The following is a 25486-nucleotide window of genomic DNA, read 5'->3' as shown; positions in this document are numbered from 1 at the left end:
ACTATGAAATACAGAGAAAATAGACATGTGAGGTTAGGTGGTTGTGGTACTTACGTCCAAAATTCCGCGTGATTTTGTTGCCAAGTTTCAGGATTGCTTGTGTGAATGATATTTACATGGTATTATGTAAATACTGTTCTATATACAAGGAGCAACATAGAGGTAAGATATAAATGAATAATATGACAGTAACAATTAACATCACATAGTACCCTGAAATTTTGAATCAAGTATAGTTACAGCAAGGTATTTTTTCCCCAAGGAATCAAGGTAGCATTACAGGTATCTATATAACAAAGAATTAACGTTACATTGTGAGTATACCATATTCAGTGATCATTAATTACAAATAAATTGCGAAAATGTGGTGGGCAGTTGTATGTATGTTACTTACATGGTATTGTCTAAATACAATGCAATACGCAGGTGACATCATATACATGAGATAATGAATAACGTGACAGTAGTAATTATATTAATGTAGTATGGCAGACCACTTTTATTTTTAAATCAATTTTACAGTTGCAGTAATATGTGACTGAGCAGGCAGGCATATTATGATGTAATACTTTATTTGGATTATTGACTGCATGTTGCTGTTAAAAGGAGTAATGTTTATTTATGTTTTAAACTGGATAATATGTGAGTGAAATTTTATAGAAAGGTTGCATTGGCTAGCTCTGTCTGTTCATTGAGAATATGATGTAGTGATTTGCTTTTATGTGTATATATTTCTATCTCTTCAAGTAGATTTATGAGGCTACCTTTCTCAGCATGCTGCAATATTTGGATGTGGTCTTCAATGTTTTGTACTCCACGCTTACTGAGAGTTGTGTGCATTGCAAATGCAGATTTAGAAGGATTGTTCAGACATATGGCATCTAAAAGTTCTATGAATCGAATCCCAAAGTTTCACCTAGTCTGTCCAATATAGACGGAGGGGCAATTTTGGCATCTAAGTTTATATATACCTGATCTTTTGTATGGGGATTGTTATTTTTGTTATGAATGTTATGAATGGTTAGCTGCTGAAGTTTATGGTTTGTGTGGAAGCTTATATTTATGTTTGTGTTCGTGAAAAGATTACTTATTTTATAGGATATGCTCCCTAGAAAAGGAATTGGGTCATATTTCTGCTGCTTTGTGAAGGCTTTTGTGTTGATTGCATAGGTTTCTCGTGTGGGGCTTTGTTGGTTGCTGTTTTTTGGATTTTTGTGATAATTTATCGATCATGTGTGGGTTATATGCATTGTTTAGAGCTATGGGTTTGATGATATTGGTTTCTTTATATTGTTCAACTGGTTCCAGTGGGTTTTAGCTTATCGCTCTCCAGACCATTAGGTATGGGGCGGACCAGTGTGTCTTGGACGTGTGCACTCTAGGCAGTGCTCACCAGGTGTACATCATAGCGGCGAACGACCATCACTTGCATGCATACGGAATCTTCTTTCACCGTTGAAAACCACGGCGCGCCATTCCATCTTCCAATTGACCCTCTGTGAGCCTCTGCTGGCACCAGTCAAGCCATGCACGACAATGCTGCGGCGCGAGTGGAAGACGGGATAGAGGTTAGCGCGCCCGCAGTCCCACTGCTAATAACCTGTTGCAACAGTTCGTGTGGACACATCTGTGCTCATAGGAGCTCTTATCTGTTCTGTGGTAGCTGTACGATATCTGCTGTCCTTACAGTACAATGATTCTGGCAAGCGACTGTGCTTCATGGACGTGATGATGATGATGATGATGTTTGGTTTGTGGGGCGCTCAACTGCGCGGTCATCAGCGCCCGACATGGACGTTCAGAACCTTGATTACAGGTATAGTAATATTCACGTGACCTCTAACACAACCATCGTTGCCCAACTGACCCAGTGAGTCCAACTTGTGTAGCAATTCCCCGAAAGGACGATCCCGTCAATCGCAAGGCCACACTTTGACCCCATCTCCCTTTCAAACTCATTCATTTAGCCGTAAGATGCACGAGTTCTTTTCCATGGCTTGGGTGCGTGCTTGCTTCACATACATGCATTGCAGTAAGCGTTTTTGCTCTGACCACACCATATTAAAGGGCAGATACGGTCAGCTGAGTCAATAATTACATAGATGTGAAGATGTTCCACAGTGATCGAATTGTGTAATCTAATTAAAAATATGAAACTGAAACGGAGCAATAATAAGAATTACCTTAAATATGAATACGGTTGCTGAATCTCTCAAGACGAGTATGTCGTCTATAATGTAAATATTAAGCTACGTGCAGCTGGAAAACACAGATTGGTTAGAATCGCTTCCAATTTCTAGGTAGGATAACTTGAAAACTGCAAGTAACTCTGTGAGTATTTCGAAATCAGACACCTGTTTCTCGGACAGTTCGACGTAGTCTACCGTTATTGATAAACATACAGGAAATTAACGATGATTTCTTCATGCACCTGCGTACCGAAGAGCTGTATAGAAACATGAAAATTTACTTGTTTGTTTCTGTTTACTAACGACACTGTATGCAGATAGGTGGATGCATTATTGATGAAAGGAATTATTCATGCACAAAAAAATAATAAAAACGTTTCAGCATGAGCCACACAATAAGTTCTGTTTCCCTCACTAAAGTAATGATATTGTAATTTTAAATAACCGAGCTAAGGACTCACACAAACTTAAAGGCAACGTTCTCGGCTCTGGAGTGTTTCTGGCTTAGATGAGTATCATTTTGTAAAATGGTCACAAGATGAAACGGTTGTGAAGTAGTGTTACTAATAGGCAAGTGTCCTTATCCACTTTTGTATTTTATATACATGAAACGCTGAGGGGCCTAAACTGGCCATCTTCATTTAACAGTGTTCCAACACGAACTACTGTCTTCCTTTTTCTGACCGTCCGAGCGGGAATGTTATGTCCATCCATTAGTCTACTGATTAAAATCGGCAATTAAATAGTAGTTCCGGTACAATATTTTATCAGAAGTTACCTGAAAATTAAGGAATAAATGAAAATTTTCGTCCATATGCCAGCTTTTTTTGGTTTTACATTCGTGATTTTCGTTCCGGATACCATTAGGAAAAGCTACTTTTAAAAATTGCTTGGCCAGACCAGTGCGGTTACAGATTATGCAGTGTTATGTAGACGAAACTGTTAAGGTTGAAGGGTTCCTGCAACCTCAATTAGGCCCCAAAGGTTTATTGCAGAAAGAAAGACAAGGAGTAGAAAACATTTACATCAAGTAACATCCCGAGCTTCGTAATATAATGCAAAAATATTGCTTGTGATCAGTAATATAGATAATATCACGTATAGGCACGACATATTAAATGTAATTTACAACTTCTAAATCAAAGACTATACCTTACGTAGGTATCAGTGTGTTAGCCAAGAAAGGATATACACTTACAACAAGTAAAATTTCAGACATAATTTGAAATGAATTTACAAGTGTCATTCCACAGGTAATGGAACACACATTTTTCCTCGCCCATTTTCGATTAAAAACATGTGGAATTTGTTAAGGGACATCGTGGAATATTCCCAATTCTGCCCATATAGTTTCCTGAACATCCGATAGGTTGCAAAGCTGAACGTAGCCTTCAAAATGGCGTCTGTGAAGGAAGTGCGTTCCAAGCAGAGAGCTGTCATTGAGTTTCTTTTGCTGCATGAACAATGACAACGGAGACCTGGCAGTGAAAAAAAGCTCGGTGAGTCATTGGGTGAGGCATCTGTCTTAATCAGAACAATGTCCCACAATACTATCCGATCTTCCACGTGATAGCTGGCTGGCCGGCTGTGACTTCTGTAATATTGGAATGTGTGGATACTCTCATTCCAGGTGATTGAAATATCACAAACTAAAATCTCACTGCAGAACTGGACTTCTCTGTTGGTAGTGGTTACACGCTCGCGCACCAGTTAGCGGGCCGGCCGCTGTGGCCGTGCGGTTCTAGGCGCTTCAGTCGGGAACCGCGCTACTGTACGGTCGCAGGTTCGAATCCTGCATCGGACATGGATGTGTGTGATGTCCTTAGGTTAGTTAGGTTTAAGTAGTTCTAAGTTCTAGGGGACTGATGACCTAAGATGTTAAGTCCCATAGTGTTTAGAGCCATTTGAACCATTTTGAACCAGTTAGCGTACTCAAAGGTGTATGACCGCTGGGTCCCTCAATACCTAACGGAAGAAAAATGGTTCAGATGGCTCTGAGCACTATGGGACTTAACATCTGAAGTCATCAGTCCCCTAGAACTTAGAACTATTTAAACCTAACTAACCTAAGGACATCACACACATCCACGTCCGATCCCACAGCGGTCGGCACCTAACGGAAGACCACACAGCTTCTGACTGCTATCTGTTTGATCCAATGCAGGATGCACTCCATGGGAATCAGGACATGAGTGATGAGAGGGTAACTGCGACATCGAGCAGTGAAGCTGTACTGCGTTCATACAGGCCCTCCCAGTAAGGTGGCGTAAGGCTGTCTCATTGAAGGGAGATTTGTGAAATAGGGTTTTGTAGCCAAAGGAGTGGGGAATAATATGGTACATTGGAATCATGAATAAAAACCAGCTTTCTTTCAGAAAGATAATGTGTTACGCTACTTATCGAACTTCCCTCATATCAGGTGTACTAATTCAGCGGCGTAGTATTTTTGAAGTAACTCAGGGTAAAACATTCTCCTTTATGTCACTTTCGTAAACTGTTGTAGTATATTTCTAGTTCTCTGTCCAGGTTCATTCTCTGCAGTATCTGTAGAAAGTATCTTAAGCCCTGTGTTTCTATCGTTGAAATAATGGACACATCCATCAGCATGGGAGGATCTCTCCTAATTCATGAGGAAGAAGGTTTGGAAGCCTTTAACTGTTCGTTTTAACTCCTTTTGAAGTTTCCTCCCGTCTGGTCTGTGTAGTATGAGGGACACATGAATCAAGCTGTTTTACAAATAGAAAATATTTCTCTTAAGTGTATGTTCGCTAAGAAATGTAATGAAATAAGTTTTATACAAAAATTGCAGCTTTTTAAGTGTTTATGTTATTCAAATTTGTTACGTTACGTAATATTTGTATTTTCGTCGAATGTACGCAGGCAACACTCACGCTGTTAATAAAATATTTAGAGCTCTGTTATTTACATTTTGCACACAATTCTTAGACAGAAAATGTGAAACGTAAGAACTGAAAGTAGAATTATAATGTCATGGAAAATTTTAAACGACAGGGAGAGCGGCTTGCTTGGCTTGTGTGTGTGGAAGTTCATCACTCTTAGTGTAGAAAGATTTAGGAACACGGGTCTCATTATCAACTTAATTTTACAAGCCACGACTACCTCCGTCTTCGGCGAAGGATGACTTAGTTAAGACCGCGGGCCACGAAGTTTCTTCTCAGCTCTGAGAAGTTTGCTCCACTCTTGTGCTTCTGCAGCCTCGAGCGAGCACAGAAGCCTACGAGGAGCTAATATCGTTACGTTCTCATGGTGAACGTTTCCATTACAACGTATTGAAATGTTCTTATATACATATAGTCCATAAAACAGATCAGTTCGTATCATATAAATGTAGTACTTTCTACAGATGTGCTCCTAGTAGGGCTCGGCATTTATGCCTGTTCTCGTATTGTGACATATTTTATTTACTAATTTCAAAAAGGAAATATGTTACTTGGGTACAGTATGTATTTGTCTATGTGTGTGTATGTGCGTCTTTCTCTCTCTTTTACTCAGTCTGCCTGTTTGTCTCTCTCTCTCTCTCTCTCTCTCTCTCTCTCTCTGTGTGTGTGTGTGTGTGTGTGTGTGTGTGTGCGTGTGTGTGTGTGTGTGTGTGTGTGTGTGTGTGTGTGTGTGTGTGTGTGAGTGATTGAGAGAGAGAAAGAGAGAGAGAGCGAGGTAGCAAGAGATGGATAAAGCAACAGGGAAAGACAGCGACATAGCAAAAGACAGAAAATGTGTGATACGTTATGTGGATGGGGTTGTGTTTTACTGAAATGTTCCCAGTTGTTGCAGTGACCTAAATTACAAATTATCAAACTGATATTAATAAAGCCTGATGTCGACCTCACTGTTACTCAAGAACCAAATACTTGCGAATTTTACGCTGAAAATCAATGTAGACGTAGACAAAGCTTACTGGTAAAACAGTTTCTGCGACATTTTAAACGGTATCCAGCTCATATGTCGCTCCAAAATGAAGGTTAATTCACTGAGGTTAGACCACCTCTTCAAATATTCCACTGCTGCTAGCTTGCAGTCAGAAAACATTGTGTAGTCAAGTATGCGTTCCTCAAGACAGGTGTCGTGAGAGCAGTGTAAAGTGCACCAAACGACTTGAATCTGTTCAAGAAGGTATCTGACACCCGTTTACCAAAGAATGGCGTCCCTCTTCCATTAACGCCGACCAAAGAAAGGCGTTTCAGTCGATACATACCAACGTTAAATTTGTGGATAATAACAAGAATTCATTTGCAACCAACTGCTGTCTTCACTCAACGGAAAATTGATTTATTCTACAGAGAACGGTGCCATATTCTGCTTCTCGATTTTCAATAGGGACCTTTCCAAAGTAAAAAATTTCCGAGTAATAATACACAAATTTTCATAACAAATTTGAAGGGCTTCCTTTAGTTCTGGGCCAGATTTTCTCACATTCGTACCTATCGTATATCTTTTATGTTCTGTGAGCAATCAGTAATCACCATATCTTATTTTTAGTTTTGGAAAGCATAGAAGCTTAATTAATAAATACAGTTATCTGAGGTGTGGTGAGTTTTGTATCTATGACTTACACTTCTAATTTGAAGTTTTTGGGTTTAAATGTTCAAGTTTTTTCCTTTTTTTAAATTTAAAATCGAAAAGCTTCCATATCTAAGTGAAAGTAGTGAATATGCAATATACTATTCCCTTTTCTTTCATACTCACGTAGCGGCAATCCAAGAATCTGACCTGCATCATACTTAAATGTTTGCGTCAAGTACCTTGTAGTTTCTTACTTTTTACTTTAGGGCATTAACGTAGCGTGACCCAACTATACAGCTTGTCCAGTTTTTCTTGAGGCGGTGTCCGCAGTATTGCTCAGAATTCGTCGTCAGAATCTGTAAGGTTTCGTGACACTTGCCACAGTGCTTGAAAATGTGTACGAGCTGATACTAAACGGCACCCCACTGGCCTTTTTGCAGTGAACCTCTTGACCTTGAGCTGTGGCATTAATTTAATTGCATTTCATATTCATGTTAACGTGAAAGAAGCTGTAACTCGCTTTCACAAGACCTTGTTACTTCCTTGCGCCATTCCCTACACAGTAAGTGGTCACATCGTAAGTTGAACTGCCGATATCGTCAGATGTGCGGGAGATTTCCCTCTCCCCCAAACATTACATTGAACAATCTATACTGCTACTGGCTTATGATCGAGAGAAAATGGATTTACGTAATTTCATCGCATTCAGTAGTCTTTAGTTTCTTTCATTATGTTATCAGTTTTCTAGATTAACATAATTTGAAAATACTCTCAAAACTGCTTGTTTCAAGGCATAATTTTTAAGTGTGCCATTCATGGAAAGGATCAGTAGTCCTTTGGAACTGCTATCGAAATGAACCATGAATCATAAGCAAAATTATATATTTAGGTATTTAAAACTATTCGATGACTTTTTTGTAGCCTCTCCATTCCCTCGTACAGCACGCCCTATGGTACTGGTAACTGCATTTCTGCAATAAAGTAAGCAATGAAACATTTTCTGTTCGCTTACGAACATTATTCTTTACATTATAGTACAGATAAAGTCACATTTCCGCTCTGAAAGCTTGTTTTTCTCCATCGGGCCTGTCTCCTGCAGCATTATCCTAATTTTTAATAATACAGAAGGCCACTAGAAACAAACTATTTTTTTGGTTCATCAAGGATGGTCATAAACAGCTTGGAAAGCTTTCAAGGGCGTTATATATGAGGTTGTGCTGAGAAGTAATTGATAAGAAAATAAATTGAATACGTTGTGCCGTCTTCGAGTTATCTAGCACTGAGGTTAGCCAGTCAGTTCATGGCGCACAGACATTCAGACTCCCAGACAGAGACAGTGTCGCCAAGCGTGTTTTCCTTTGGTTTCCTCAATAGGAACAAACGTAACTTTTGCCCATCTAGATCAACATTATCACTTCCCAAGAAAGCACATTTTCACTGGTAATAAGAATTTGAACAAATGGTAACTGATAGACACACAGAAGTCTTGGCGCTACCGAATTTTAGTGCGTGCAAGTGATTAGATTTGAGCGCACCACGACCTGTTTGATTAACTTCAATGCTAAATAACTCGGAACAGGGGCACCGTATCGAATTTATTTCTCAACATTTATTTCTCACCATTACCTTCCTGCAATAACCTTACAAGCTTTTCAGACTGTTTCTGACCGCACACTGGCTTTAATATTGAATGGATGAAACAAAAGTTAGAACTATTTTCATGTGCGGTTAATGCGACTAAATTAACAAAATTATATAATAAAACTGCGCTCAACCAAAACACAAATAAAAAAAAAAAATCCGTTGGAAAATCACTTCAAGTGAGCTGGACAAACAACACGATCTCATTCATGCTAAGTACTGCAGTTTAATTTTTTCTATCAGTGTGATGAAACGTTTTAAAATTTCCACAGACTTCATTCGTCCTTTAACCCACAAATAACCAAACATGTGCTCGGTGATTGGCTAGTGACCCTAGGACACGGCCTCCAAGTGATTCATGTTTTTTTGTTTTTGTTTTTTTTGAGTCGTCAGTCTTCTGACTGGTTTGATGCAGGCTTCCACGAATTCCTCTCCTGTGCGTACCTCCATCTCAGAGTAACACTTGCAACCTACGCCCTCACTTATCTGCTGGATGTGTTCCAGTCTCTGTCTTCTCTACAGTTTTTGCCTTCTGCAGTTCCCTCTCTAGTACCATGGCAGTCAATCCCTCATGTCTTAACAGATGTTCTATCATCCTGTCCCTTTTCCTTATCAGTGTTTTCCATATACTCCTTCCCTCTCCGATTCAGCACAGAACCTTCTCAATCCTTACATTAAGAGTCTAACAAATTTTCAACATTCGTCTGCAGCACCATATCTCAAATGGTTCGATTCTCTTCTGTTCTGGTTTACCCACAGTCCATGTCTCACTACCATACATTGCCGTACTCCAGACGTACATTCTCAGAAATTTATTCCTCAAATTAAGGTCGATATTTGATATTAGTAGATATCTCTTGGCCAGGAATGCGCTTTTGTCACTGCTAGTCTGCTTTTGATGTTCTCCTTGCTCCGTCCGTCACACGTTATATTACTGCCTAGGTACCAGAATTCCTTGAATTCATCTACTTCTTCACCATCGATCCTTATATTAAGTTTCCTGCTGTTCTCATTTCTACCGATTCTCATTACCTTCGTCTTTCTTCGGTTTACTATCAATCCTTACTCTGTACGCATTAGACCGTTCATTCCATTCAGCAGATCATGTAATACTTCCTCACTTACACTCAGGATAGTAATGTCATCAGCGAATCATATCACTGGTAACCTTTCACCTTGAATTTTAATTCCACTGCTGAACCTTTCTTTTATTTGCATCATAGCGTCTTCGATGTACAGATTGAACAGCAGTGGCGAAATACTACATCCTTGTCTTACACCCTTTTAATCCGAGCACCTCGTTTTTTGTCGTCCATTCTTATTATTACCTCTAGGCCCTTGTACATATTGTATATTATCCGTCTCTCCCTATAGCTTACCCCTATTTTTTCTCAGAATTTCGAACATGTTGTTCCATTTTACATTGTCGAATGCTTTTTTCAGGTCTACAAATCCCATGAACGCGTCGTGATTTTTCTTTAATCTTGCTTAAATTATCAACTGCATCGCCAGAATTGGCTCTCTGTTGTCTTTATCTTTCCTAAAGCCAAACTGATCATCAGCTAACATATTCTCAATTTCCTTTGCCATTCTTCTGTATATTATTCTTACCAGCAGCATGGGTGCATGAGCTATTAAGCTGATTGTGCGATAATTCTCGCAATTGTCAGCTATTGCAGTCTTCGGAATTTTGTGGATGATAGTTTTCTGAAAGTCAGATTGTATGTCACCAGACTCATACATACTATACACGTACGTTAATAGTCGTTTTGATGCCACTTTCCCCAATGATCTTAGAAATTCTGATGGAATGTTATCTATCCCTTCTGTCTTATTTAAGCTTAAGTCATATTAGGCTCTTTTAAATAATTCTGGATTCCCCATGTCTTCTTAATCGACTCCTGTTTCTTCTTCTATGACGACAAATCTTCCTCCTCATAAAGGACTTTAGTGTACTTTTTCCACCTATCCACTCTCTCCTCTGCATTTAGCAGTGGAATTCCCATTACGCTCTTAACGTTATCACGCTTGCTTTTAATTTCATCGAAGGTTGTATTGACTTTCCCGTTTGCTGAGTCAATCTTTCCGCCAATCATTTTTTTTTCGATTTCTGCGCATTTTTCATGCAGCCATTTCGTCTTAGCTTCTTATTCATTTCATTCCTCAGCGACTTGTATTCGTGTGTTCCCAAATTTACCTGAACATTTTTGTACTTTCTTCTTTCATCGAACAACTCAAGTATTTCTTCTGTTTTTTCGCAGATACCTTCTTAGTACCTATGTGTTTCTTTCCGTCCTCTGGGATAGCCTTTTTAGAGATGTCCAATCCTCTTCGGCTGAACTGCCTATGGAGCAATTCCTTATTGCCGTAACCATAGTCTTAGAGAACTTTAAGCGTATCACGTCAATCCTTAGTACTTCCGTCTCCCACGTCCTTGCGTACTGATCCTTCCTGACTAACCTCTTGAACTTCAGCCTGCTCTTCATCACTACTACATTGTGATCTGAGTATGTATCTGCTCCTGGTTACGCCTTACAACCGAGTGTCTGATTTCAGAATCTCTGTCTGATCATGATGTTATCTAACTGGGACGCGTGGGGTAGCCGAGCGATCTGAGGCGTGTTGTCACGGTCCGCGCGGCTTCAGCCGACGGAGGTTCGAGTCCTCCCTCGGGCATGGGTGTGTGTGTGTGTGTGTATGTGTGTGTGTGTGTGTGTGTGTGTGTGTGTGTGTGTGTGTGTGTGTGCGTGTGTGTGTCGTCTTTAGTATAAGTTAGCTTAAGTTAGATTAAGTAGTGTGTACGCTTAGGGACTGATGACCTCAGCAGTTATGTCCCATAAGACATTACCACAAATTTCCAAAAATGTAATGTAACTGAAATCTTCCCGTATCACCCGGCCTTTTCCAAGTATACCTCCTCCTCTTGTGATTTTTGAACAGAGTATTTTCAGTTACTAGCTGAAATGTATTACGGAACGTAATTAGTCTTTCTCCTCTCTGATTCCTCGTCCCAAGATCATATTTTCCTGTAACCTTTCCTTCCACTCCTTCCCCTACAACTGCATTCCAGCCCTCCATGACTTAGTATTTCTCTTCCTTTAGGTACTGTATTTCCATTTCAATATCTTCATATACTTCGTCTATCTTTTCATCTTGAGGTCGCGACGTCAGCATGTATACATGAACTATCGTTGTCGGTGTCGTTTTGCTGCGGATTCTGACTAGAACAACCCTAACACTGAACTGTTCACAGTAACACACTTTCTGGCCTACTTTCTTATTCATAGCGCATCCTACTCCCGTTAAACAATTCTTTGCTGCTGCTGATGTTATCCTATACTCAGTCTGAGGAGAAATCATTGTTTCCTTTCGATTTCACTTCAGTGACTCCTGCTATACACAGATTAAGCCTCTGAATTTCCCTTTTCAGATTCTCTAGCTTTCCTGCCACGTTCAAACTTCTGACATTCCACGCCCCGACTCGCAGAACGTTATCCTTTCATTAGTTAGTGAATCTTTTTCTCATTGTCACCTCCGTCTTGGCAGTCCCCTCATGGAGATCTGAATGGCAGGACCATTCCGGAATATTTAGCCACTGGAGGGATCATCATGACATATTTTCAATTACAGGCCACATGTCATGTGGATACAGGTTATATGTCTTTAATGCTGTGGCTTCCATTGCCCTCTGCATCCTCACGCCGTTGATCATTGCTGATTCTTCTGACTTTAGGGGCATTTTCTACCCCAGGGACAAGAGAGTGCCCTGAACCTTTGTCAACCGCTCCACCCACTTTGACAAGGCCGTTGACAGAATGGGGGTGTCTTCCATGCCTATGTCTTCGGCCACCAGTGCAGATTATTAATAAAAATTTAAGCGGCGGCGGGTCTAACTTACAGGGTGACAATCATTTAATCACATGAAATAATGTCAAAACTTCTGAACCGTTTACGTTAGGACGTTCAAACTGCACGATTGATCGCGGGGCATGTTGAGACTTAGTATGTACATGTGCACACGCCTTGTTGTTGTAGCTCATATGCACTTGAAAATAACCAAAATTGGCGCATTTTGGTGAATGAGAATCCGCATTTCGCAATCGAATTGTCTCTTCACTCTCAACGGGTGACTCTGTTTTGTGCCATGTGCAATGTATAGTCACGGAATAATCGGTGCGATATTCCTTAATGGCATTGTGACTACCGAATGGTACGTGAAGGTTATGCAAGTTGATTTAAACCCCATTATCCAATGTGACCCTGATTTGTTGAAGACGTGATTCATGCATGACAGAGCTTGACCCCATCGAAGCAGAGGAGTGTTTTACGTCCTGGAAGAGTAGTTTAGGGACCGCACTCTGGCTCTGTGGTACCGAGAGGCCACTGCAATGGGCCTCGAATTGGCCGCCATATTCTCCGGATCTGGACATATGCGACTCCTTTTTGTGGGGTTGTATTAAAGACAAGGTGTACATCAGCAAACCAAAAACAATTTCTGAGCTGAAAGCAGTCATTCAGGAGGTCATCGACAACATCGTTACTCCGACACTTCAGCGGGTCATGCAGAATTTCGTCTGCGTCACATCATCGCCAATTATGGCACGCATATCGAACGTGTCGTAACCTAAATCCGAACATCTGAAGTGATGTCTACATGTTGAATAAAGTGTGCGCACGTCATAGTTTGTCAGTAATTCACGTTTTTTTTTCATATTGTTCAATAACTGTCGCCCTGTATGTATTAGAAGTACTCCTCGGCGTTTGCAGAAACTTTTCCACTAGTGGGAGAGGAAGGACTTCAGATTTTTTTACGTAAATGAGTTGGTCAGTTTTAAGACATGTCATGCAATAACAACTAAACTGAATATGTGACAGAAATAAACAGGTAATATCACGGAGAACTGATGGTTATTCATTCAGTATACGAATAAAATCTCTGTATTTCCGATTCCCGGTGGCAAGTGCACCATATGGCCTCCCCTTAGTGATATCTATGGATATTCTGCTGTTATATCACTACAAAGTAGACTATGAGTCACTCTACAAGTCTATAGCACTAAAAGTGTCAAATTTTTTGGTAGGTATCGTCTTGCTTAAGGCATGTTTCTTTTACTTCAAGATTTAGTGACCTTAGACTCTGCTCCATAAATATCTATAGAGGTCAATTTAAGATCTCTGTGCTTTGTTACTTCGATCACATTGGAGTGTGAGGTGCGAAGAAAGCAGGAAGTTCCACTTCGTCCCCACGATGAGGAGGGACATATAAGGTGGAATGTTACCTGTCTGCTGTGCTTGCGTACACAGAATAATCATAAGTTGTGGTATAAATGACACATGGAACTAACAATGTTAAGTGAAAGCACTCCATAGAGTTGTTCATGTTCAAACGCACTTGTTACGCTATTTGTTTTTCAGATGACACGTAATACGAGTTCGCCGCTCTACTGTAATGTTACAGCTGTGAGATTACTAGGGTTGGCGGCAGTCACAAACGTAAGACAGTCGACACGAAGAGGACCGATACGTACGGGTAACAACCAGAGAACCAAAGCTGAACATAGCATCGCAACTTACAGACTTATGGACATCATGCCATTTCTCGCTAATGCCAAACTTCGCAATCTATCACTCACTATAATTGTTAAGTGTTCAACAGGACAAATTTAATCTCATATTCATTAGAGCTGCTGGAATTCATTAGTGCTGGAATTAGTGAAATTGTTATTTCTTTCTGAGAGGGGCGGGGGGAGGGAGAGATTATTTCCTGGTCTGATGCTGCCTGCCTCGATCTCCTCTCCTGCGCCAAACTACTCCTCTCATGGCTCAGAGTGCCACCCATAGCCAACGTCCCAATTATTTTTAAGAAATATTACAGTCTTCCGACCACCCCTAAATATTCTACCTCCTATACTTGCCTCAAGTACTATAGAAATAGTTTCTTGATCTCCAAACACATGTCCTATCATTCATTTTCTTCATGTTGTCAAAGTTTTCCACAAGCTCCTCTCCTTGCTGATTCTACGAAGAACCTCTTCACTTTGTATTTTGTCAGTCACCCTATTTTCAGCATAATTCTATAGCATGACACCTTGCACACTTCGATTCTCTTCTTCACCAGTTTAGTCACAACCAAAGATTCATTACCATACAATGCTGAGCTCTAAACGCACATTCTCAGAAATTTCTTGCTTAAATCAAGGCTTCTGTTTAATACCAATAGACATCGTGTTTTTACGAGGAATGTTCTCTTTGCGTGTGCTAATATGCTTATTGTAATTGTGGTATCGACAGTAATGATGCCACATAGTTTCAAAGGTTGGCACTACTACGAGACACCGACGGAGCGCCCTCTAGCTGGTGCTGTGCAGCACTAGGAGCTCCGCTACAGATTCATCCCATTTCATCAGGTGCAGCCAGCCAGGACACTTTGCTTCAGCTTCGCACCTCATTCCAAGTTATGTGTTCTTATTGCTTGAGTAAAGGAGATTTAAATTCATACAGCAGTACCGACGAGTTTTACCTTTTCCTTATCCAACCCACGCGCCGCCTTCCAGGCAGGATACAAAAGTAATCTCCTTGCTTCGTCCGTCGTGCATAATTTTGCTTCCAAGGAAGCAGAGTTCCGTACTCCTCTACTTTAAAGTATAGTTTATCAACACACTCATTTGTTCCATTCTTCATTGGTTCTATTTTCTGATGATTGTTTATCTATAGGGTGTGCACATTAGACTGTTAATTCCATTGAATAGGTCCTGCAGTTCTTCCTCACTTTGTCTCAGGAGAGCAAGGTCGTCAGCGAATCTATTCGTTGCTATCCTTTCAATCTTAACTTTAATTCAACTCTGAAACTTTCTTTTATTGACATCATTCCTTCTTCAGTGTATAAATTGAACAGTAGGGGCAAATGGCTTCATTGCTGTCTTGCAGCCTTTTTAAGTCGAGCACTTCGTTCTTGGATTTAATTTTATAAGACATTGTCTTCGCATATTATATAGAAGTAAAAAAAAAAAAATATTACAAATGTCAATGTTACCCGCTCCGCACGACCTGAAACCGGCCGTGACCTGGCTGATAGTTCAGTGTTGGGTCCTATGGAAGAGACCTTGTGTCAGGTACTTCACAGCGATTTTGAAAAGTGTGAGTGAAGCTGTCGAGGCAGGCATGGAAATAGTTCTTTTACCGTGGCGCTGTTCCTTCCGTTGGACTGTCGCGTTTTCCCGGAGACCCTGAGGAGGAGACTGGATGGAATGGGATGGGACGGGACGGGACGATATGACGCCTACGAGCGCGGCAACCAAACGAGCGTCCCCAACTTGCCCGCCGGCAGAGCTATTGGGGCACTCGTCCTGTCCGACGGCAAACGTTTTCTTTGTCCAACTTCCGAAATCGAATAGAGCGGGACCTGCAGGGCAGAGCGGGCCGCGTGAAGTTGTCCGGCGGCGTCTCACCCCAACCCCACCTCAGCCTCCCTCCCTCACACCCCAGTCGCCCCCAACCGACAGGGGCCGCTGAGCTGGACGCCGGCCAACAGGGGAGTTCGCAAGAAGCGTTTATCGCGCGTCCTCCTCCTATAAAATACTCCGCCACCGGCGGCAGCGGGCGTGGCTGCCAACTTGTCCCCATCTCCCTGCGCCAGGCCTCACTTCGTGTCTGCCTCTAAATGAGTGCGTCGTACGCGTGTAAAGACGTGTAATCGGCAACGTTTGAAACCTGAGACAAGGGCTGATGGTAGTGGTATATCGGAAAGCTTAAAATGAGTTATTTACGTTACGCACTATCCTTAGTGCTAAGTTTTAGTATCGAACTGTCTTGCGAGACAGAGTCCTATAGGTCGTGGCATATCCTTGATTTTGTTTGACCTTCAGCTGATACATCCAGCTTTTTATAAAGCGTGATCTAGGCTTTAATGCGGACTCTGATCCTCAATGCTTCATTGCATTTGCAAACGACGCTAGAAACAGGTGTGAAAATTACAGGAGAATAGAATAGACAAATGGTTTCGACATGTGCCTTTTACCTGATTTTGCTTTAGTACTTTGCTTTTCCGCAGCTGCCGTGTTTGGGCTAGATCGGCGCATGCAAAGATGGTGGAGAACGAAGATGAAGGTTAACGAAACCCGGAGGCTAGTCACAGGATGCATGACGACCACTTCATTGGAAAATCCGTCCCACGCTTCAGTTTTTAGCATTACCAAGACTCGTAGGCAGCTCTTCAACATAACGAGCAGTTCAGAAAGATATCTGATGAGCGTCATCCACTACACGTTAGCATTTATGGATTAAAAAGGCTAAAATCAAGGTATCAGTACCCAAGTTAAACTTTGGATCAGTCCCCTGTGTTAAACCGTATCAGAACTGGTGAAACCTTGTAAAACTCAATCTGATAAAGTGGAGCCTATCAGAAACTGGTGACAATAACACTGGAGGAATAAAAAGCATGGAACATTTCCTATCATGCCGAAATTGCCCTGCACGCTGCTCCCTAAATGATCTCTGGCCAAGCAACGCCGAAACTTCCCACTTAGCCCAGTATTGGGCCGAAAAGTTGTCAGTTTCTGACACGAAAATATGAAATAAGTACATAACAATAAGCATTTCTAACATAGGATATAAAATACATCCAAGAATGCTAAGTAAAAGAGTACGACCCATTGCTGATGCTTTATTAGTAGAAGAAAAAAATCTGTTTTAGAAAGGGACAATCCTGTACAGACGCTACATTCACCGTTAAGCAGATAGTAGAGGAGGAAAGGTCTATGAGAAGCTTCTCGTGAGATTTTACGAGGGCCGTTCAATAAGTAATGCAACACATTTTTTTTCTCGGACAATTTTGGTTGAAAAAACCGTAAATATCTTGTGGAATATTTTCAAACATTCCCGCTTCGTCTCGTATAGATTCATTGACTTCCGACAGGTGGCAGCGTTGTACGGAGCTGTTAAAATGGCGTCTGTAACGGATGTGCGTTGCAAACAACGGGCAGTGATCAAGTTTCTTTTGGCGGAAAACCAGGGCATCTCAGATATTCATAGGCGCTTGCAGAATGTCTACGGTGATCTGGCAGTGGACAAAAGCACGGTGAGTCGTTGGGCAAAGCGTGTGTCATCATCGCCGCAAGGTCAAGCAAGACTGTCTGATCTCCCGCGTGCGGGCCGGCCGTGCACAGCTGTGACTCCTGCAATGGCGGAGCGTGCGAACACACTCGTTCGAGATGATCGACGGATCACCATCAAACAACTCAGTGCTCAACTTGACATCTCTGTTGGTAATGCTGTCACAATTGTTCACCAGTTGGGATATTCAAAGGTTTGTTCCCGCTGGGTCCCTCGTTGTCTAACCGAACACCATAAAGAGCAAAGGAGAACCATCTGTGCGGAATTGCTTGCTCGTCATGTGGCTGAGGGTGACAATTTCTTGTCAAAGATTGTTACAGGCGATGAAACATGGGTTCATCACTTCGAACCTGAAACAAAACGGCAATCAATGGAGTGGCGCCACACCCACTCCCCTACCAAGAAAAAGTTTAAAGCCATACCCTCAGCCGGTAAAGTCATGGTTACAGTCTTCTGGGACGCTGAAGGGGTTATTCTGTTCGATGTCCTTCCCCATGGTCAAACGATCACCTCTGAAGTGTATTGTGCTACTCTTCAGAAATTGAAGAAACGACTTCAGCGTGTTCGCAGGCACAAAAATCTGAACGAACTTCTCCTTCTTCATGACAACGCAAGACCTCACACAAGTCTTCGCACCCGAGAGGAGCTCACAAAACTTCAGTGGACTGTTCTTCCTCATGCACCCTACAGCCTCGATCTCACACCGTCGGATTTCCATATGTTTGGCCCAATGAAGGACGCAATCCGTGGGAGGCACTACGCGGATGATGAAGAAGTTATTGATGCAGTACGACGTTGGCTCCGACATCGACCAGTGGAATGGTAACGTGCAGGCATACAGGCCCTCATTTCAAGGTGGCGTAAGGCCGTAGCATTGAATGGAGATTACGTTAAAAAATAGTGTTGTGTAGCTAAAAGATTGGGGAATAACCTGGTGTATTTCAATGCTGAATAAAACAACCCCTGTTTCAGAAAAAAAATGTGTTGCATTACTTATTGAACTGCCCTCGTATTTATACTAACCTCATCGCACTATCTGTAGCAGTTCAGTTTACGATGAAATTAGTAAATTTCCTCCGTATAAGAAGAGTGAGCATCTGAGTGCGTTCATGTCAGTAACAGTTTACATATTTTTCATATTTCTTAATACTAAACTTGTCTGGTAATTGTATGATTCAGATGCACTTGTACAAGGTCAATTAAGTTTTGTTACTTATCTGAATCCCACATTCATCTTTAGAAAGCTTCAGTGTCATTTTTCTCTTTACCTGTCCTGTACTTCCCCTCTTCAAATAATAAAAACAATGAACATGTGTGTGCACTTACGAATTCTGTAACATTTGGAATAGCTACTTTGACAGTATGGCCAACATCAGTGGATTTTTCATGGGAAGCAAACAGGTTTTTGGTTTCCGTGGTAGAACCTTTTGTGGAGGGTGCTAAAATGTTCGTTCTCTGGTCACTGTCGTTGGATGTATAAACCCCAGTTTCGTTTGTGAAGCTCGTCACTGTTCACTATGAGCTTTGTAAGATCAGTTGGTCGTGAGAGCTTCTCCTAGACAATTTAGTTAATAACTGAATTTGTGGAAGTTCTCAGTCTAACTGAAGCCGTAATGACTTTCTCTTATAGCTTTACAGTCTATCAGTTTGTATGATGAGTAATTTTATTTTAATATCGCGTGTGTTGAATACTTTGAAATTTAAATGATTTCATAGTGTTTTGTTATTTTCAATTAGTCACGTGAACACGTGGAGGTGTATTGAGTGGGTAACGATTCAGTTCAGCCAGCTCTTCATTTTTGTAACCAGGAGTGCATGTGCATTATACATCTCACAGTGATTTTGGCACTGATTTTTCCACCCGTTTTATTCCGTACCTTCCACTATTCGGTACTTGCTTTGTTTATTACCACCGAGGGTTAATGTTCATGTTTAAGAGCTTTCATCTTTCACATCTTTTTACCTTTGAGATAAATTCAGTGCAATTCTAATCCGTTTATCCAGAAATTCCAATTTTTTCGGTACTTAATTTCGTTTCGTTGCCAGCACGTGCTTGTGTTCTGCTTTAAGATCCTTTTATGCTGCAGTTTCCGCAATGTTCCTCTTACACTGTGCGTTTGAATGAAATGGTTTCATCTTCGTTCGTGTATTTAAAACCGTGTATTTTCGCGCCTTACAATCGGGGGAGCAGCATCTCTTTGCTAGTCACGTGTGATCATGGTATTTTCTCCTCTGCGTAAATCTCATCAAAAGAATGTGAGCGTAAGTGCATATATAGTTTACCCATCCTTTAATTATTCCCATTCCATACACCACTAATTTAGCAGCGAATTCAGAAAAAATTTATGATTTAGCATGAGTAGCACTTAATGTGTATCAGGCACAAGCAATCGTCAGTATTTATTATGTTCACAAGTATTTTTACTTAAGTCATTGAAGCCAATAAATGTTCATTTTTACCAGTAATAGTATTCAGTCTTTCCATAACTGAAATTCATCCCACGCCCCATCCATCTCTGATTTCGGGGGCATCCTACAGCATTTGCTGGTGCAATAATTAACTACAGGCCATTCTTTTTCATGAATTATGAATTACTTAAATCAACCCAAAGTTAGATAGATAGGATTTTACATTCTTAAGTGCACAGCTTTAAATACCAAACCAGTACCAAGTCTGTTCAGTGTAGACGAAATCTTTAAGCGAGCACGTTCTCCCAAAGTACGCGAGCTAGCGGCAGTAGCAGCAATCACTCTTTTGCATTACATAATATTACGACCCTTCTATACGTAACGCAGCAAACTTGTATAACTAACGTGGCGATATTTTAACCTTTAAACTGAGTTTGCTGTTGTTGATTAGGGAAAACCATTAGACCGAGTACGTAGAGAAAAATTGTGGGGAATCATGATTCAAAGATGACATCCGAATCACCTAATTAAATGATTAAGATGTATATATAAAGATGCAATAATCAGAGTTACATGTCGGAAACGGAAAGTATCGCAAAAGATACATATAACGCAAGGAGTTAGGCAGCGTTTCATTCTGTCTCTTATTTTGTTTACAATTTATACAAACGATTTGTCACAGAATAGATGTATGCAATTAACGGTGGCATTTGCATTGAATCAAATTTTACGCTTAAGGTGATGCTATTTTCTGATGTTTAGATTATCATAGGTATAATTACAGACGAGGTACAAAGAGTAGTCAGTGTACGTGTTACAGAAGTTATGTGAGAAATACAATTTCAAAATTTCCGTAAATAAGACAAAAAGAAACGGCTTTAACTATACTGTTAGAACCAAAATTGTAATCAGTGACACATTATTAGAAGAAGTTAGAGGTTTTAATTAGTTAGTTATGTCAGTTATAAATACGGAAAGGATCTCAGAAGGAAAGTACCCATGTTCCAGCAAACATGTGTTACAACAATAGAAGCCTAAAAACTAGAACCAGAAGAGGAACACGAATGAAGACCTACAAAATAACTGGTATTCCTGGTTATCTCTACGGATCTGAATCAAGGACGTTGACAAAAGCTGGCATAAGATGTTCAAATGAGCTTCTTAAGAACCTTTCAGATAAAAAAAGCGAATAACTACGAAATACTATTTGGAAGGGAAAAATTCGAAACAATAGAAGTGACGGCAGAAAGCATGTTCATACATTGCCGAAGGGGAGGATCAAAGAAGAGAGTTGTAGTATAGGCCTAAGGGAACAAGACAGCCAGGAAGACAAAGGACACGATCGTCAAACATGTTTTGGAGCCGACACAGGCCTCGTTGTCTAATCCATGTAGTGCAGATGGAGAAAGAGGATTTCCATAGTTCGAAGAAGCGATCAGTGATACGAAAATTCGTAGGACAAAGGACAAGCTCGGACCGTGGTGTCTGCAGTCTGGCACTCGTCCGCTGAGTCGTCGAGCCACACATATAACATGTGGCGATCCTTCCCTAATTTATTTATACCACTAATATTTTATGTCTTCTTACAAGTGTTTTACATTCATTGTACCTTTCACGTTTCGTTACGGCTTTACAAAGGTGAATGCTCAGTGAACCGTTCTTCTAGATTTTGCATTTTCCCGCTGCGTGATGATTTTGCTTTATTTTCTGGTATTCAGACAAACGGCCTTGCCACAGTGGTAACACCAGATCGCGTCAGATCACCGAAGTTAAGCGCTGTCGGTCTGGGCTAGCACTTGGATAGGTGACTACCCCGTCTGCCGTGCGCTGTTGGCAAGCGGGATACACTCAGATCTTGTGAGGCCAACTGAGGAGCTACTTGATTGAGGAGTAGCGGCACCGGTCTCGGAAACTGACTTACGGCCAGGAGATCGGTGTGCTGAACACATGCCCCTCCATATCCGCATCCAGTAACGCCTGTGAGCTGAGGATGATACGACGGCCATTCGGTACCTTTGGGCCCTCATGGGCTGTGCGGGAGGAGGAGTTTTCTGGTATTCCACCGGGAGGTGTCGTAAAAAGAGTGTTATTTCTCCAAACTCACGTGTTTCCATCTTCATGTGGTCACATCCCTGAAGATGGCAACAAGTCAACTTGGTGAAATATCGCACCATATGGACCGCGCCACGTGGCGGAATAACAGGTAACATTTCAGAATCTGTTCGTAATTAGTAACTTTTTGTCAATGAAATCGTCACTTCGCTTTTTTTTATAAATGCTGTGCCATAATTATCAGGAGACTTCTTCCAAGGCTTTAAAACCAGGAAATTGTGATTTTTGCTGAAAAATGAGATAAAGATATGCATTAAGTCACAAAGGATCGCAAAATAGGGAAAACAGAGAAGCAGACATATTTTTTCTTAAGCTTGTTTTCTTCTTCATCGCTTGAAACAGCAGATGCTACAACCTGTGCAATTTTAAAATGGGAAATCGTTTCCACCATGCTGTTAGTTTAAAGAATATCTTATTAAGCAGTACTAATTAGATTAGATCGTGTGCTCCTGAGAACGAGCACAGCCTGGAGACTAACTATAACTGCTTATTAAAGTACACATATAAACTAACAGTAGGCCGAAAAGAATCTCGTTCTTCAAAATCAGGAACTAAATTCTGCCGTGTATCCCGTTTGTGGCGTGGACTGTAGAGTTTTCCTTCCGTTTCGACATTTTAGCTTTAGTTCTGCCCTACTATATTTTTAATTTAACGCGTATAAAACATGTCTGATCAAAATTATCGGCATACTTCCATATAATGAGAAACAACCACAGCTAAACAAAGAACAGGTAAACCACTTGTTGGCCTACTAACGCACTGGGACTCTCGAGAATAACATTAAATCAGTGGAAGCATCACCCCTGACTTCCAAAGTGCTAGCACGATGAGTGTGCTGAGGTATTAAAAAGATGGGGGTATAATGATCGAGCAGTATGTCGTAAGCCACATGTTTCTGTAGTCTTAAGGACATAGTTTTGGCGACTGCTTGGCGATCGTTGCCTTTCATCACGTGTAGTGCCAACATTGAAGTACCGTAGCGGGTGTTATGGTATGGGGGTGTTTTCCTTGTTAGAGTGTGGTCCCTTATTGAGCCAAGAAAAACGCTAAATGCTGCATGATACGGCTAAATTTTACTGCATTGCTTCCTGTGTGCAGTAGAGGAACAGTTCGATGATCGACATGGTAAAGCACCCTGTCGTAGATCAGTATCTGTGGCGAAGTGGTTTGTGGATAATAATATTCCTGAAATGCCTTGGCCTGCTCGTAATTCCGACTCGTATCCAGCTCAACGCCATTTGAATGAGTTACGATCTCGATTTTGTCATATACCGGCAGTACGCCTGACGTACCGGCAACTCTGCAGATGGAGTTGCACCGTGCCTGTGCATAACTGAAAGGCGTCGCCTCCAAGAATTTCGACCACCGGTGGGTGTCGTATCGGAACCGATAGACGACAAGGAAAGCGCAACCACAGGTCCTCCTCGCTGGGTACCTACTTCCCTCCGCTGAGTAACGGTCGCGGAAACAGATCCAGAAGTATACCTCCGCGCATCGGTTATTTATGTTGTTGTGGTCTTCAGTACAGGAACTGGTTTGCTGCAGCTCTCCATGGTACTCTATCCTGTGAAAGCTTATTCATCTCCGAGTACATACTGCAATCCACATCACTCTGGATTTGCTTAGAGTATTCATCTCTTGGTCTCCCTCTACGATTTTTACCCTCCACGCTCTCCTCCAATACTAAATTGGTGATCCCTTGATACCTCAGAACATGTCCTGCCAACCGATCGCTTCTTCTAGTCAAGTTGGGCCACAAATTTCTCTTCCGGATATTTATAGCGCTGCAAATCCACTCATCGGCAGTTCTCCGCCGACGCTATGGATGAACTCATGTGCCAGCTAATAAAACCCGTGCAGTCAGAACCCGCTTGGAGTCACCGCCGTCTCCATTGTCGCCTCCGAGAAGTATCTTCGGCCATCTGCTACCGAGTACACTCTTCATCCTTTGTGTGGGAAATTTGGTTGAATTAGTCTTTACGTCCCTTCATCTCCGTTAACTTCGTTACTTTCAAAAAAATGGTTCAAATGGTTCTGAGCACTATGGGACTTAACATCTGTGGTCATCAGTCCCCTAGAACTTAGAACTACTTAAACCTAACTAACCTAAGGACATCACACACATCTATGCCCGAGGCAGGATTCGAACCTGCGACCGTAGCAGTCGCGCGGTTCCGGTCTGCGCGCCTAGAACCGCTAGACCACCGCGGCCGGCTCGTTATTTTCCAGGCCAAATCCTGACAGAAGTCTATTAGAGTTTGGTATTATTGTCTACCTAGTATCCTGTTGTGATGGAATAATTTTTTAACTTGTTGATCTGGAACATGTTGTTTCTCGGGAATCTCACTGAGTGAGATATAGCAGGGTTTGTGAGGATCCTATGTCGTCACATGTCAAGCTATTTCTCACTACGTCTAGTATTCGAGACAAAATTTATCGATTTGCTTCACGATTGTGATTCTATTGCAGCTACCTCCGGTTTAGCCGAGGCAGAAATCCAAAGTGTTTACTACCCGGTAACAATGTAATGAATAGTATCTCATTGTTGTAACTGAGCGCGAGCACTTAGTGTGACAGTCTAGTAGAGTACAGTCTGAGGGTCAGAGATTAGCGCATTTAATATGATTATCTGCGTCGCATTTGTTCACTTGGGAGTTTCCTTGTGAAAAGGTCGATGTCGTATAGTGGCATGTGCAATTATGTTAAACCGTGTGTAGTTAAAAGTGTTTGCTGTGAGTAGTGCCTTCTCAAATAAACCATACGGTTCGTGGTCTGCTAATAAGAAGGTCCTTAATCCTTAAATAATTAACCATTGGGACGTGTTGAGAGAGGTGCAGTACTGTAGCAATGTAGCACGCCCCCGGCAGTGGTGTTGTAACTTCGCTATACCTGGTTTCGGCCCTTGAGGAAGATGCTATTTGCTCGAAGATTGAAATTCTGAGCCCGTGGCTGTGTATACAATATCAGTTCGTCTTACAGAGAAGATAACAGCAGCAAGCAACGTTTTATAATGCTGTTTATTTATTTAAACTGCATCTTCAAACGGTTCGTTCACGTTAAGATACATTTTACATTAGATTTCACTTTTCGTTTTCCAAAATGATGACATTTCCTTCGAGTGATGGTGCCCTACAAGTAAAACAAGATATGAGACAATGTCTTTTTAACTGTAATTGTGCCTCACAACGATTTTAAACGATATAAACTAATTGTTGAAGTGATGATGGTTTGGTTACTACCGTTGAAAAATATGAGCAATTATGCTGACTGCTTCTAATCACGCAGCAGCTAAGTCTGTATGAAGCACTTCATTTATGTATGTGTATGCACGTAATATGTAGCACCAACCACACACCAAAAAGTTTCCCCACGTGGAATTACGTATACAAAGACGGCGATACCACAGCAATAACCATGCCAAAGACTTTCACTCACAGGCATATTGCGATCTACACATAGATGTGTACTTTGAATTTACAAATTGCAAACTTTCGATTACGCCT

The 25486-nt window shown here is 41.4% G+C and overlaps 1 protein-coding gene across 2 annotated transcripts in view; it reads right to left on the bottom strand.

The window, feature by feature from the left end:
* The window catches only part of LOC126412735 (carbonic anhydrase-related protein 10-like), a 962152-nt gene that overhangs the window by 815359 nt on the left and 121307 nt on the right, over positions 1 to 25486 (bottom strand). The window lies entirely within an intron of this gene.

Source organism: Schistocerca serialis, chromosome 7 (assembly GCF_023864345.2).
Source record: "Schistocerca serialis cubense isolate TAMUIC-IGC-003099 chromosome 7, iqSchSeri2.2, whole genome shotgun sequence".
Classification (NCBI taxonomy): Eukaryota; Metazoa; Arthropoda; class Insecta; order Orthoptera; family Acrididae; genus Schistocerca; species Schistocerca serialis.
Note: the sequence above shows the minus strand (reverse complement) of the source record. Positions and strands in the feature narration are given on the sequence as shown.